At 39.2% G+C, this 16,461-nt stretch overlaps 1 long non-coding RNA gene across 1 annotated transcript; it reads left to right on the top strand.

The window, feature by feature from the left end:
• The first annotated feature begins 385 nt into the window (after positions 1 to 385).
• LOC134798598 (uncharacterized) lies at positions 386 to 12,914 on the top strand. Its single transcript, XR_010145228.1, has 4 exons — positions 386 to 511; positions 2,561 to 2,678; positions 10,828 to 10,968; positions 12,680 to 12,914. It is a non-coding gene; the product is annotated as an uncharacterized LOC134798598 (long non-coding RNA).
• Positions 12,915 to 16,461: the final 3,547 nt, after the last annotated feature.

Genomic DNA, 16,461 nt, shown 5'->3' with positions numbered 1-16,461 from the left:
TATTTTCATCAACTAAATAACTAAGCATTTACAGTTACAAAGTGCCATTTGATAAAGTGGAACTGCTGATGAAGGCTTGAAGTCGGTTTTACTTTTTTTAGGGTTCCGTACCCAAAGGGTAAAAACGGGACCCTATTACTAAGACTCCGCTGTCCGTCCGTCCGCCCGTCTGTCACCAGGCTGTACCTCATGAACCGTGATAGCTAGGCAGTTGAAATTTTCCCAGATGATGTATTTCTGTTGCCGCTATAACAAGAAATACTAAAAAGTACGGAACATCGTACGAGCGAGTCCGACTCGCACTTGTCCGGTTTTTTCTTAATTATCTTAAGCCTTTTTACGTAATTATATACTTTTTTCGACTTTTAAATATTTGACGCTGTCATGTTTTTCGAATAGTAAAATAAACATGTCAAGAGAAAAAATAGTGATCTTATTTATAGAAAGCTACTAAAGTATGAATAAATACCTACGCAAGAGTAACATAACAACATAAAATGTACTAATTAAGGTATTTGCTTAAGTATAATATCGTGTAGGTTGTTTGTGTTATCCGCCTGTATTTTAGGATTTCGTTATCTATCCGAAACATGCGCACCCAAGTTATTTCCATGTTTTTGTCCCCCAAAACATGCCCAAAACCCTGATCGTGTGAAGAGATTTTATTTACTTTGACAAATAGAGCATTTGCATTAACTACAGATATGAAAAAACGGGACCCTTTAGGTATCACTTCGTTGTCCGTCCGCCTGTCGGTGGGTCTATCCGTCTGTCCGTCTATCCGTCTGTGAATCCGTCCGTCTATCCGTGTATCCGTCCGTCCGTCCGTCCGTCCGTCTGTCAAGACCCTTGATCTCGGGAACGGGTGGAGGTATCGAGTTGAAGAGGAATAAAGTAAATACGAGTATTATTATTTACTAGGTATACAGTATGTCCAAAGGAAGAGTGCTATGATAAGCAGAAGTAATTTTTTAGGGTCCGGTACCTCAAAAGGAAAAAAACGGGACTCTTTAAGGATCAATTCGTTTTCCGTCCGTCCGTCTGTCCGTCTATCCGTCTGTCCGTCTGTGAGTCCGTCCGTCCGTGTGTCTATCTGTCTTTCCGTCTGTCCATCCGTCTGTCTGTCCGTCCGTCCGTCTGTATGTCAAGACCCTTTATCTCGGGAAAGGGTGGAGGTATCGAGTTGAAGAGGAATAAAGTAAATACGATTATTATTTACTGTACAGTAGGTATGTCCAAAGATTTTCAAATCTTTTATATACAGGTACTTATAGTATATTTTTTCCACGACAAAGCATGGTTTCATGAAACATTTCCCGAAAACGCGTAAAGAGGCACAATCCACCTGATGATGCCGACATGGCTCCCAGCTTCAACTGCCACAAATGCGGTCGCAAATGCCGGTCCCGCATTGGCTTATACAGCCACGAGAGACGTTGTTCCTCGCTTACAGACGCTGCATAAATCATCTGTCAAGATGTTAAAGGCCTGAATGATGATAGTATTTTTTTTTTAAAGCTTTTATTAGGTCGACCTGTATGTAACTAACTATGTAATGGAATCTAAGGTAACTAATTTAACCATCTTCCAAGGATCGTAGCGTCATGAAAATTGGCAGCTGTATGTAGTTCTGATGACAATACAATAATATTATGGTACTGTCGAACTGATCTGATGATGGAGACAGCAGGTGGCCATAGGAACTCTGTGATGAAACAAAGCAACCTAATTGTGTGTGTGTAGGGGTTTTAGAATTGTCTCGATGAGTATTAGTTGTCTATCGTAAGAAAAGTACAGTCAGCGATAAAAGCTTGTACCAAAAATGAAATTTTTGCCAAAAACTTATTTACATTTGCATTTAAACAGTGCTATTTGGTGAATGGAACTTTTTCATGAAGACCAGAATGTAACTTGTCCATGCCAAGTATTTAATAGGTGTTTGGGCTTAGGCTTTTAATTATTTATTATTTATATCCTCCCGGGTGGGGAGAGACGAAGGAAGAGACATTGACCAAATTCCACACGGGCAAAGCCTTGGCCACAGCGAGTATATAATCACTCCACCTTATAAAACAAAGTCCCCCGCCGCGTCTGTTTGTGTGTCTGTTCGCGATAGACCCAAAAACTACGGATCGAATTTTCATGCGGTTTTCACCTATCAACGGAGTGATTCTTGAGGAAGATTTAGGTGTATGATTTGTTAAGGTATTGTAACCCGTGCGGAGCCGGGGCGGGATGCTAGTACCAAAAATGGCGTAGTTGGTGTCAATTTTACGTAGGTTTAGGTAGAGAATCTTCAAAAATAAAACAATAGATACCTACAAAGCAGTTGTTATTGGCCCGTCTTTATACACCTGTATACAGTTATACATACACCATACGGAACATTTCATTTAATTGGATGGGTGATGGGAGGCATGTTTGACCTTATAAATGACTGTGCCCAAACATTTCCGAAACATATCGAACGTTTTAGTTGCAGTTTTCAGTAGTGTAAAATAATTGGTATATTTATAGTACCTCCTGTTATAAATGTAAATATAATATATTATTTTTTAAGGTTCAATGGACTGGCACTGGTTTCACCAAGAACGATGAGCGAGAAGCGATTGGAGCTAAAAACAGTAAAAACTAGAAATAAGATGGCGCGCGAGCAGCGAGAAGCGAGTATAGTTCTGGTACTTACTTCTGATAGTTTTGTCGCCCGGCTATAAAGCGAGTGGTCGAATGCGAGTTTGACGTTTTAAACACTGTATTTAAGGTTAACAAGGTCTACAAGGAAATATCAGCCTTCGTGAATTAAGTATTGTAACCTTAGCCACAGAATAGAAGTACAATGGAACCTCGATAGCACGGATCTCAAGGGAAACGCCAAAAACTTCGTGTTAACGAGGTTTCGTCTTATAGAGGGCATCGACTTAGAGAGGTTCTTGTAGGTTTTTGTTCGTCTTAAAAACACATTAAAAATTCGTGTTAGGCAGGTAATTATAGAAACGTAGAAATACAGTTTCTTTTTTTTCGAGTTACAGAGGTTCGTTAGTAATATCGATATAGATGTGGTAAAACAATACGACTATTTTTTCTAGTTGCATTGTCTCTCCGACCGCCAAGCGAACATCGCTTAGCGAGTACCTACCGCTGAGCGATTTTATCGTTGACAGCTTTTATCGCTGCGAGTAAAGAGTGTAATAGTGCACTGCCTTATGGGAATTTAGTTCAGATTCGGAAACCGCTACCAACTTTTAGTATGTTGTTGGACATGGCATTGGGTCTCGAAAACTGCCGGGAAACAGCGGCGCCGACCATCTACTTCATTCAGCCTCGATTAGCCTTTTATAGAAGCAAATTTTAACTACGAGCGTAGCGAGTAGTTCGAAAAGTGGAATCTTGAGTGTTGCAAGGGCTTCAAGGCTGTGAAGGCTGGCAGTATTTTCCCTCTGATCCTCTGAAATACATACAGGTCAGCCCTCTGGTCATTTGAAACCTCCATAAGGCATCTTGCTAACTCATAGAGGCGACGCCCGCTAAGCCCCTAACAGTTACTCTATGGCCTGAGGGTTTCAATGTTAGAGAAATGATGTACTACCTACTGCTTTTTATTTCTCTTAGAGTCTGTGCGGAGAGAGACGACTCATAGAATGTATTGATTCCCTTATGTTCCACGACTCTTCTCTTTCCGCACAGAGTTTATAGTTTATATTTGTAGTGCCAGGCAATGATAATAAAGGTCTAATTAATTTTAATCTTGTGCTCAACTACGGCAGAATTTGCTGTCTATGCGTGCATGTACTGTTTACATGAAACTACTGAACTGATTTAATAAACGAGGTGTCAATTCATTCGTGTTTGTAGCCCAGGTGACAAAAGCCACATTTTAACCAACTATCAAAGGAGGAAGGTACAGTTCGTTTGCTTGTTTAACAAGCAAATTCAATTTATAAATTAAGATTCCAGTCGAAAATGTCGTTTTCATGTATTTTATGTAATGTCCTTTCATTTAATACTCGATAATTAGAACAATTCTTTGCATAATAAGAGCGCATTAAGATAGAATTGTACAAATACAAATACAAAAATAGTAGAATTGTTGGCGCGCTTTAGTTTTTTTTCTACAACTTTCACAGTTTTTATCGGAAATTTAAAATTTAAATTGTAATGTATAGTTGAATAACTGGTTTCTTTAATATTATACGCAACATTTTATTAACGTTTTTAGTTTAGCCAGGGGTGCGAAACTCCTGACTTCGGCCAAACTCGGCTCCGCTCGGCTCAGCATTGCTCCGAGCAATTATTAGGGTTGGCACCACTTGACTTCCTTTTGCATGCACGACCACAGATAAGATAATCACTTGAATTTTGACAACCCTAAATAGCAGAAAGAGATAGTGCCATATATTAGAAAGGGATAGCATGATTCGACCCTGAACCGCTGTCAAACTTCGGTTTTGTAGGAAGTTTCCTTTCTGTACGATAGTACTATTATTTGAGTCGCTTAACTTCAAACTCGGGTAAATCCATCTGTCAGATTATGCGATTTTGGTATTAAGAAAAGGTAATAGGGTAGATATTTGCTGAGAGGGTCGAATGGATTTACCCGAGTTTGAAGTTAAGCGACACATTTATTCTGTGGTTTAGCTATAAAATCGATATACACCTACTTTTTTCATAAAAAATGGTATTCCTGTGTTTATAGCTCTTAAACCATTTTTTTTTTCTGCAAACAATGTTTAGGTGACTTATAATACATTTCATTTCATAATTTCCACATATTTGGTCAAATTTGGATTTTTTTGATATCAGTGTATGCCTTGAGATGTCATCTTTAATGTTGTAGTACATTTCTTTAACGTCCGACTTTTGGTTTGGTTATAAAATCCAAATAATCGAATATTTTTTTACCTCATTTTGTTTATTTTGTAAATAGCTCTTAAACTGTTGTATATTTTGGTACACACTGTATAAATGAAGTATAGAATATTTCATTAGATTTCATTTAATACCCCACACGTGTATGTGCCATGTATAGTTTGGGTGCAATATGCAATATTCGCAACGAGACGGGAGTCATTTTGATGATATCATTCCGCTGAAAGCCTGAAGTAGATGGCCGGCGCCGCTGTCTCCCGGCAGTTTTGGAGACCCAATACCATGCGCAACAACATACTAAAAGTTGGTAGCGGTTTCCGGCTCTGAGCTATCTCTTCGACTGTTTCCCATAAGGCATAGTACTTTAAAGAGAGTCCTCGTGCAATGTGAACAGCCAGCGATCAACTATTAATATACCTATCTATCTCTTTTATTACCGACACGGAATCTCTATCTTATCGCTTACGGGTCATTTTATTTAAAGTTGTCCCCTACACTTTTTTTTTTAATTTGGGAAATTTTATGTTATTTCTACTCAGAATCACGAGCTCTTTCTATCCTAATAGAAGAAAAAAAGTGTGCCAAGGTTTTTATTTCCATTCCGGTACCATTTTTCATAGACTTTGTATGGCAGTCACGGAATGTAAAGATCGAAAATTTTATGGAAATTTCGGGACACTTTTTTTCTCCTATTAGGATCAAAAAAGCTCATGATTCTGAGTAGAAATAACATAAAAAATCCCAAATATGAAAAAGAAAGTGTATGGGACACCTTTAAATAAAATGGCCCTTACACGTCCTTGAACTAGTGCATGTCCATCCATACTAATATTATAAAGGCGAAAGTGTGGCTGTCTGTCTGTCTGTTACCTCTTCACGCTTAAGCCGCTGAACCGATTTATTTGAAACTTGGTATAGAGATTGTTTGAGTCCCGAGGAAGGACATAGGATAGTTTTTATTCCAGAAATCATCCCTTAAAGGGGTGGTGTTTTGTATGGGGACTTAACACCAACTGCACAACAAACTTTGTCAATAGGAACTGTCCCGCCCGCGCGGTGTAGTACCGGCGCTGGTGCACGATTTAGTTGGGTATAGAATAGGGTTTACTAACGAATGGGCCAAAAACGTTTCCCAAAGTATCACATCCCAAACTATGTTTCCCAAATTATCATTTCCCAAAAAAATGTGCAAAACAACTTATCGCAATTTTTCAGTTAGCAATAGTCTTTTTTGGCAAGTTATTGTTTAGCAAATAATTACTTGGACAAGTTTCATTTTACCAAGTATTATTTAGTAAAATAAGCATAACATTGCATGGGATACAATTTACATACCAATAGATATTTTTATTTTTGTTTTATTTGAAATACTTAATCCCGACCTTTGGTTATGTTTTACGCATAGAGGGGAAGCGGGGCAGATAGGCACAAGGGGCAGTTTTGAACACCCACACTAATTCCTTAACTAAAAACTTATGTTCACCTTCTGCAACACTAAAACGTGGCTTTGTATATGTGAGTGAGGTACCAGCTTCGGCACATCTCTCCTGCCAGCCGTTGCCGCTTAGTGCGTGAAAACGTGTTTCCGCGGTCGCATAGTAAATAAATTATGATTTTTTAATCGAGTTGTGGTGCGAAATTTTAGACTTTACCGGATGAACATCATAATGAGCGCTTAGTACGTTTATTCAGTAATAGAGTAAGCTTATTATTTTAAAGTACTTAATACCAAAGACATATCTAACTTCGTATAAGACGAATAAAGTCTAAGGAAAAAACGTGCCTCGGAATTGAAGCAAAAGTCATTCTCGAATAGATGGCGCACACACCTTTAGCCTATCCTCGGCTAGATGGCGTGACGACACCGTTTCATATTTAACAATTTTAACACATAGATATTAGTTGAATGAACATGGATCAAAATGATATAAAAATAATAAAATAATGTATCCATATATATACATTTTTTGATAACTTTATACGTTTTCATTTTGAGTTTTAGTCGTGTGTCGATAGATGGCAGTAAATTTACTGTGACTACAAAATTTACAATGAGAGGACCCCTCTATACTATCTATTCTTTTTGTTAATACTTAATAGTATATTTTTAATAAATTATTTTTCATTTATTTGACCATTGGGGTACTTTGGTACAATAAAGATTGGGGCAGTTTTGAACATGTCAAAGTGCCCCTCTAGTGTATCTAAGTGCCCCTGCCAGTTTTTTTGTTACAACCAACAACCAAAGTAGCTTTTTGTGAAAAACTGACACTGATTTCATTAAAAGTTTTTTTTTTGTAGTTTTAGTGCACCTGCTTAATAACTGGTTGTCAGCACTTTTTATTTTACTTCGAGTAAAAAAACGCCGAAATAACTATATACCAACATGACAAACATAATTAACTTTAACTTACGAATGTAACATATTGAATATAAAATAACTTATTAAAACAAACTAAAACTACAAAGAAATTAAAATTAAAACTAAAATAAAAGAAACTTACCTATAAAATAAAAACCTAATTATAAAAAGAATACCCCCTCTAGCAGGTCCGCCTGTGGCATGGTACCCATTACGCTGGCGGCGTTTCCTCGCTGAACCGCCAGGGCGATTCGTTGCGAGAAATACGCGCCAGCTCTGGGGTCCCCTGTGGCGTCAATCAGCCGCCCCGACAGGGCCCTCACAAAGGCCTGCATGTCGGCTGACCAAGGGCCCAGTGTCTCTACCGCGAGCGCCGCAAACTCGTAGTCCTTAAGTAAGGACGAATATTTGCGGCGCTTGAGAACCTGGGCCTGGTCAGCCGCGCCGCCGGCCTGGGTGCGGGTCGCCTGGATATGGGACTGTGCGAAGGTATCTACGCACGTTGCGTCCCACACCAGGGCCCTACCTAGTTTCCACGGCACCAATGTGGCCCCGTCGGGGCGCCTGCCATCGTCCCTCGCCATGCCCGCGGGTTCGAGAATCGCAGGCACAGACGCGGTGGCAAGCGACCGACGGACCAAATCATTGATGGTACCGTGGCGAAATAGGCGGCCGGCGCTTTTGGGGCATGAAAGGCCATGCATGTCGGCCCAGCTGATCGACGTTTTTGCCACAGGCGCAAGTGTGAGGGACACATATTTTGGACCCAAGCCTTAAGCATATAGCTATTCTCAAGTTACTTGGGTCCAAAACGGTGCCTATTTGACGGGAAGGGAGTGCTCGTAGCCAATGGCCCGACTCGGGGGCTGATACGACTAGAATTCGGGCACGTTCGAAGTCGTCCGGACTATCCTGAAGAAGTGTGGTATGAGCTGCTTTTAAGGGAGGGGAGTCCCAAGCCCGCTGAATGTGACGGGCGACTGGGATGTCCTCACCCGGACACGACTCACACCAGGCCTCCCTGGCCTCACTTAGATTCGCTATCTCATCGTCAGGTATCTGAGGAAGGTTTAAAATAATACCGACGAGAGATAGCGAGCCGTATACTGAGGACAGGAACGCGGGTAGAGCCAAACTGGCCGAAGTGCGAACGCCCAGTCCACCCAGCCTGAGGGGCTACCGCGAAAACCGAAATTCGCAAATTGCGGGGATCTTACTCTTTTACTCCAATGAAGGCGTAATTAGAGTGACAGAGAAAAATGCCCGCAATTGACGATTTTCGGTATTGGCGGTAGCCCTACTGATGGGTAGAACCGCTTGGGTCCATGAACTATTGTCGAGATGAATGTTCAGTGTTTTGGAAAGGCTTGCCTGAAGGGAGGAGTCTATGGAAGACAGGATGGACGGAAATTTCCAAATTGGGCAACTGCGGAGTAAATACATAAATTTGGGTGTAAATAAGCAAAAACGAATGATGAAAAGAGCCATATGGGGATTTATTTTAAATAGGAGGTCTGATGTATTATTGAATAAATTTAATTTACAGTTAATGACGGGTGCGATTGATTCGTCAAAAATTGGTGAGCCTAAAAGGGTGAGGGATGTTTTTGAATGAACGGAAATATTAGGTAAAACTGCGTTAAAATTTGTTAGTATATCTATTTTTGTATTCAATGGAACGTGATCTGGAATAAAAATTTCGCATTTAGTGAAATTTAATGCAAGCCCGATTTTCGAAAATTTATCTATGATAGATTGTATATCTTGTAGTACGGTATTTTATCATTGTAAATCTTTCTCGATATGTAAAGTTTGTGTAAACAGAAAATGTTAAATGACGTGTAACGCTTGTTATCAATAAATAATTGATTGATTGATTGATTGAGTGCGTCTCCGCCAAGGGAGCCGTCATCTAAGTACCAACAATTGAATTTTGAATTTAGACTAGAGATGATGGGGTGAATGACCAAACTAAAAATGGCAGGCCCAAGCGGATCTCCCTGTTGGCAGCCCATACTTGACAAGATAATATCATTTCCAAAAAGTAATTTTGAAGGTGCTCCGTAGCATTGCCAAATGTATTTGTAAAGTTCTGGTAGCTCTTTTTTTACTTCTGCTAATAGAGCACCGCGGTCGACCGAATTAAATGCATTTTTGACATAACTGTAGTATGTTCTAATAGCACCGCACTTAATAGACGTTTTGTAATGTTTAAAAAGTTTACTACTGGTCAGCTAACTGAGTTGATCTGTAAAGTGTGCTCTGCGGGGCAGTTTGAAACACTTACGGGGCACTTTGATTCACGTGCCAAAGTACCCCAAAACGATGTATCAAAGCGTCCCATGTAATGTATCAAAGTGTTTAGAGTTCATTTTGAGGCCTAAAATCGATTTCAAAAAAAGGTGTACCAAGCTGCCCCGCTTCCCCCTACGGATGTGATTAGTTGAACCATAAACATTATAATTTTTAAGAAAAAAAATACCGATTTCTATGGGGGCCGGTGAAAGATTATTGTAGATGGTGCACTATGTAGAAAAGGAGGTAAAACCACCCACTTTTCTAGTAGCATTTCGTTTCTGTAAGGGTCTTAGTTCTAGCCTAACCTAACCCACTTCTCTGATAGCAGTTCGATTCTGTGAGGATCGCAGTTCGAACCTAAACAAACCCACTTTTCTAGTAGCATTTCGTTTCTGTAAACCTAACCTAACCCACTTAACGGCTTTTTTGGAATATAATATTAGCCAATAAAAATCGTTTGCTAAATAATTTTTTGTCCTAACAACATTTGACAAAGTAAAATCATGCCAAGTGATAATTTGACCAAATAAATTATATGCGAAGTGTAACTTTGCTAAAGGTTCCTTTGGGAAATGAAACTATTGCGATAAGTTTGTTGGGAAGTGAAATTTGGCAAAAGGTATTTGGCCCAAACGAAAGTACACCATAGAATAGAGATAGTTTGACTCCCGGGGAACGACAAAGGGTTATTTTCATTCAAGAAATCACCCTTTAACTGATTGAATAAAATAATAGCTACCTACCTAAATTAATAATTCCACGCTGACGAAGTCGCGGGCAAAAGCTAGTATATATATAACAGTAAGCTACAGAGATGAGCCACTGAAAATATCGTTGATACACAATTAGACACCTAACCTATTTTTGTAAGGATATATTATTATCACTGCCAAAAGAAGGTTAAAGGTGCCCTCTAGCGTTCCGGGAGTGGGCAGTCAACGTGAAAAATGTTAAAATGCTGGAAAGTGCAGGGGTCAAAATGTCCATACGGAACCGGCTGTCTATGTGGCAAAAAGTAGGTAGGTTAGGTTCGTTAGGTAGCTTCAGATGCCCGAAGGGCAAACCGCCGAGAAATAGGAGCCCCGCGAAGCGGGGCTCCTTCTAGTTACGTCTAGTTGCATAGACAGCCGGTTCCGTATGGACATTTTGACCCCTGCACTTTCCAGCGTTTGAACATTTTTTAACGTTGACTGCCCACTCCCGGAATGCCCTCTAGTAGTAGAAGGTATTGTCATACAATGAATGGTATTATAATTTTTTTTTTCATATATATACTATGGACATTCCTCGATGGCATCAAGTTGCAACCGGAAAGCGATGATCACACGGCAAATCAAATCCTGAAGACTATAGCAGCCACGTCAAAGAAAGATATACCTATCTACCTACCTACCTACCTACCTACCTATTAAAAAAAATGTTTATTCTTTCTCGTTTGATATGTAAGAATGTATGTCAATAAGATGTTATTAGTTAAGACTGCGTCGACCGTCCAATGGCACCCTCATTGGGGCAATTATGATTTCTAAAAAATACAAGGCAATTAATTAAACTATCATATAAATGATCATATTAATATAATATGGGATCCTATTTGAAAGCAATTTTACAATCATGATCATACACGCCATATTTGTTAAAATTGTTGTTATTTAATTACCCTATGATTAAAAATTAAATTAAATTGATTTAAGACCAACAAAGGATCAATTTCGTCATTTTAATTTTAATCTTTCAACGAATGTTAGTAGGCATACACACAAATTTATTAACTAACTACATATTTACAGATGATGGTGTAATAACAACAATTTTGTGTGGTACTATACAGCACGTCCACGGATGATTTTATTATTTCTTTTGCGGTACATATTCATGAAAAGAAATGTACTTTTATGTACTTATGTTTTAAAAAAATGTACTCGCACGGTTTTGGCATAGCGACATACAGGTCGTGGTCGTGCTGGGTAGATACTGCCTGGCACGACCACACTATATTTATGGTTAATTTAATGTCAAATGAATACAAAACAAATGTACTCAAATTGTACTATCTACAAGCACATCAAAATGTGACAGTCATACTGCAAAAATCGCTGTCATGATTAAAAAAGGTGAACCTAAGGGCTGATTTAGACGCCGCGCGAACTCGCATGCGACTTTCATTATATTTTTTTTGATCGGCTGGTGGCATCGTTTCCGCCATTATAAACGATGCTCCGATACAAATACAACGCTGCTCGTCGCAGTGCGGCGTAAACGCCATCGACAATAAGGTCCCTTTACATTGATGATCCCACATTTAGACATTATGCGCGCGCGAACTCTCATGAGATTTTAGTTATTTCAACCAGCCGATCAAAAAAAATTTAATGAAAGTCGCATGCGAGTTCGCGCGCCGTCTAAATCAGCCCTTAGGTTCACCTTTTTAGAGCACCGTACAAAACTTTGTTCACGGTGCTCTTATTTAATCATGACAGCGATTTTTGCAGTATGACTGTCACATTTTGATGTGCTTGTACATAGTACAATTTGAGTACATTTGTTTTGTATTCATTTGACATTAAATTAACCATAAATATAGTGTGGTCGTGCCAGGCAGTATCTACCCAGCACGACCACGACCTGTATGTCGCTATGCCAAAACCGTGCGAGTACATTTTTTAAAAACATAAGTACATAAAAGTACATTTCTTTTCATGAATATGTACCGCAAAAGAAATAACAAAATCATCCGTGGACGTGCTGTATAGTACCACACACAATTTTAACAAATTTGGCGTGTATGATCATAATTGTAGGATTGCTATCAAATAGGGTTCCATATATATGATCATTTCTATGATCTCATTGCGGCCTTTGTATTAGAACAATAATAATCCAACCTAAATTTCGGGTCGACTATTGAGTCCAGGACTGCTGCCAAGAAACTTGATGTCCTAATATTTAAGGTGAGGCGGCACCAAGCATAGGTCCCTTCGTGCATGGAATACTGCTGCAACCTATGGGACGGTTCCGCCAAGTATCAGCTGGCAGCCCTGGACTCGATAGAGCGCCGGGCTCATATACTTTTTGGCGATGGCTGTCAAATCAAAGTTACAAAGTCTTGTTCATATCATCGCCGACGAGTTACATGTCTATCGGTGTTTCTAGGGAGTGCGCAAAAGAATTGCACGACCTGATCCCAGCTTTCCCTTTCCGGACGTCCAGGCGCGAGGAGCGAATGCACCCGTTCGTTGTTAATATTCCATTTGTCCGCACAAAACGATTTGCCTCATCTTTTTTGGTAAGGACGATTAAGGAATGGAATGCGCTTCCGTCATCTGTGTTTCCTGGGAAATTTGACCTCGGTCTCTTTAAAGCAAGAGTGAATAGGCTATTACTTACTGAGCCGCGGTAAGCTCCATCATCTTAGGCTCTGTTTTCACTTTCCATCAGGTGTGACTAGAGCCAATGCCCGTTCAGTTTATTATAAAAAATATATATACAAAGAGTACTATTGTATTATTTCAGTAGTTAGTGCCTTTGGGTATAGTGCGACATAAAATAGTAGAAATTAAATAAACTGGAACTATAAATATTCAATACTAAATTGTTGCCATGTTTAAAGCATTTTACGTCAAAAAAGGGATAGTAACGTAGAAAGTGGCGCCCTCATTTATTTTCTACTGGTTTCTGTCGCACTGTAGTTTGAGGCAGGAAATAGGCAATATTACGCAAAACCCTGCGTAGAGGGCGTTACCGTCCGTGCATTACATGACATGCACCGTCAAACTATTTGTATTTGTGCATTACCTGTAATGCACGGACGTATCGGTCCATGTCAGTAGTGAAGGCGAGGGACAGTTAAAGTGTTAATAATAATAGCACAACCCAGGGCCTATCACTCTTGGCCATTCGATCGACAGAGAGGCAGACAACGAAATTTCGATTAACGCGTTTTGCGGTAGGCCATCTGTAAACATAGGTACTGTAAACAAATCACCTTGATGCATCAATATCATAGTGAAAATTGTGAAGAAACTCCGGGGGGTCAGGGCTTTGCACATAGCAAGACCGGGCCGGGCCCGCACCGTGCCATTCCCGAGCCCTGCATGGTGATGACATAACGCTTTGCATAGAAAACGAAGCTCCGGAAGCTCCGGCCCGGCCACAGCCCGGTCTAACATGAGTCATCCTAAACTGGAAAAAAACCGGAAAAACTAAATTTTGTGAAATGATCGATAAGCATTTGATTTTTTCCGGGATTTTCATCCCTAATTCCACCCAGTAATAAAAAACGGACTTTTCTAAATATGGTTAAAGTACAACTTGGTTTATGAACGTGAATAAGCATTTTTGAGCGTTCATAGGTGAATGTGTGGAGCGAGCATTATTTGACGTATAGGTGTGGGTTTAACAAAAAGAACGCTTGTCGATAAGGCGTTCGTGCTGTTAAAATTCAATTAATAATAGCCTTTATCGACCATCAACAGTGTAGTCCCCTTTTGATTGATGGAAATTGTCACGTATAGTTCCACTACTCGCCGCCGCACCGTGAATAGCGCGTTAGTTCATCTATCGCTCACAAGATGTCATTAATTCCTGTAAACGTATATACTAAAAAAAAAAGCTTTACTCTATGCTATAAAATACCCTTTCGCACGTCAAAAACTCCAAGATGGTGCCCAAGCCCATGGACAAAAAAGTCTAGCGATAGTATCCACACCTGTCAAAATTTGACATTAGCAATCCACAGTTAGGTGACAACGAAACCAAACCGACGTAACCGACATACCCCGAGTTCAAAGTTATAATAAACCGTATAGTAGTAATAAAACAAAGTTGATTTTTTCTTACTTATTTTTTCGATCGCATGTTTGCGATAGAATGCGATTCGACGAACATGCGATACAATCAACTGAGGATATGAAGTGGATTTCAAATGTCAGATAAGTACGTGTCGAATTTGGCCCCAGGTCTTCATATTTAATTACACAAACGGGTCTACCGCGATATAATTTCATTGTTTTTACCTTTGATTCCGACGTTTCAGCTGAGTTGCACCACCCGCGGGTAGACCCGTTTGTGTAATTAAATATGTGTACAAAACGCGAGAGTTTAAAGTGTTATATATACAGGTCGCCCACGGCTATGGAGGGAAAGTACCCTGAATATTGTAGATGGAACATTTTACTGAAAGAAGACATTAATTTAATTTAAAAAACAATTTAAACTACATTCATAGATTTTTAAATAATTAAATGGTTGAACAGGGAATCGAACCCGCTACACGAGAAAAAAAATTACCCTGTAGCTTTATCATACCGATCGAAAGGCTTCATCATAAGGATTATTTTTTGCTAAATAACATAGTGTCACACAAAAGGAAGACCATGAACTTAAAAAAAATTAATCAATTTAATTTATCAAATGAATCAGAATCAGAATCAGAATCAAGCATTTTATTCGTGATAAACTTAAAACTAAGATTACATACAAGAGTATAACTAAAAACTACAAATATTAATAAAGTTGGAAAGCGTTAAAGTTTACCACGAAATGGGCTCGCCTCAGCATAATACTGACCCGAGAGCCAGCGCTGATCTTCCGGCGAGACCATTTGTGGGCCACGAACGCAGCCGTACGACACGGCCCTATCATAAGCTGAACGCAGCCTTTGCAGCAGCGACCGGCGCCATCTTGACTACTGTCTATGGCAGTAGCTGAAAATGACATTTGACATTGACAAGACAATAACAAAAATGGCCATGCCGTACAACGCGATAAAAAAATATATATATATTTTTTACCTTTCATTCATATGAAAATAACTTTTATAACTACATATATCCGGTGACAACATATATACAGCAAAAGTGATAAATTCAAATACAACTTTGATACAACATAACTAAAGAGGTGAAGTTTATTTTGTCAATGTGAAAGTTCCTCAGTTGACCATGGAGATCATGCCAAGTTTACACAATTGAAAGTTTATACTGTACACTAAGGGAATTAAATTAAATAACATAAGATAGCTACATAAAGACAAAAAAGATAACCACACGCGCAATTGAAATGCTCAATTCTGTTCTGTAAAATGTTCCATCTTCAACATTCTAGGTACTTTCCCTCCATGTGGATTAGCCATGGAACGCCCTGTATAGTCCTCCACATCGATGGCGATGACGGCGACCTCAGCAATCAAGGGTTTTTCCTCTTATGAGCTCTTATGAGGCTGGCCAGGTCAAACTTGTTCTTAAAAACTCTGTCACATTCACGGCAGTAGAGTTGACCGTCTGTGTTGTACGTATACACGTAGGAGGGCTTAGGTCTTTCCTTGCGTAATTGGCGTTTTACGTCTAGTGTCGCGAGGCGGTTTTCCTCAAACGACTTGATGGATTCAAAGGTGGTATATTGATAGACAGATAGTGTTTGATACTGCTCTAGCTGACATTTGAATGTCACCCTTTTACACCTGGATATTATTTTATTGTCTCGCTTAATTTTACCCCGAATCGCTGACTACTCCAGTGAACACAACTGTATAAAACTAATCAAAAACCCGCAAAACGTTGATTCACACTCCAGTAATTTCATTGTTGTATCCACTTTATTTACTTTTATTTACCGATAGAAGTTTTCAATCGTGGATAACTGTTTTCAATTGTTTTTACGAATATTTTCAATTTAGCACAAATTACTTAGGAAGCATCAGTCTGTGTTAATGAATTAGGTACTAATACTTAGAATTAGTTAAACTGTTAGATTGTTTTTAAAACTAGGTATTAGATCTAAATTAAGTGCTTAACTAGTTTTTGTAATTGTTCGTTGGTTATATTAGGTACTGTTTTCACTTTTCAAACGAATACCTAAAGTAAGACTTTATAAATAAAAGAGTGTATGCTGATAAAGTAAATAATTAAGTTAATTTTAAGCCTAATTTATTAAAA

This window comes from Cydia splendana, chromosome 17 (assembly GCF_910591565.1).
Source record: "Cydia splendana chromosome 17, ilCydSple1.2, whole genome shotgun sequence".
NCBI classification, from domain to species: Eukaryota; Metazoa; Arthropoda; class Insecta; order Lepidoptera; family Tortricidae; genus Cydia; species Cydia splendana.
The sequence above is the reverse complement of the archived record's forward strand: the minus strand, read 5'-3'. Positions and strand labels throughout refer to the sequence as shown.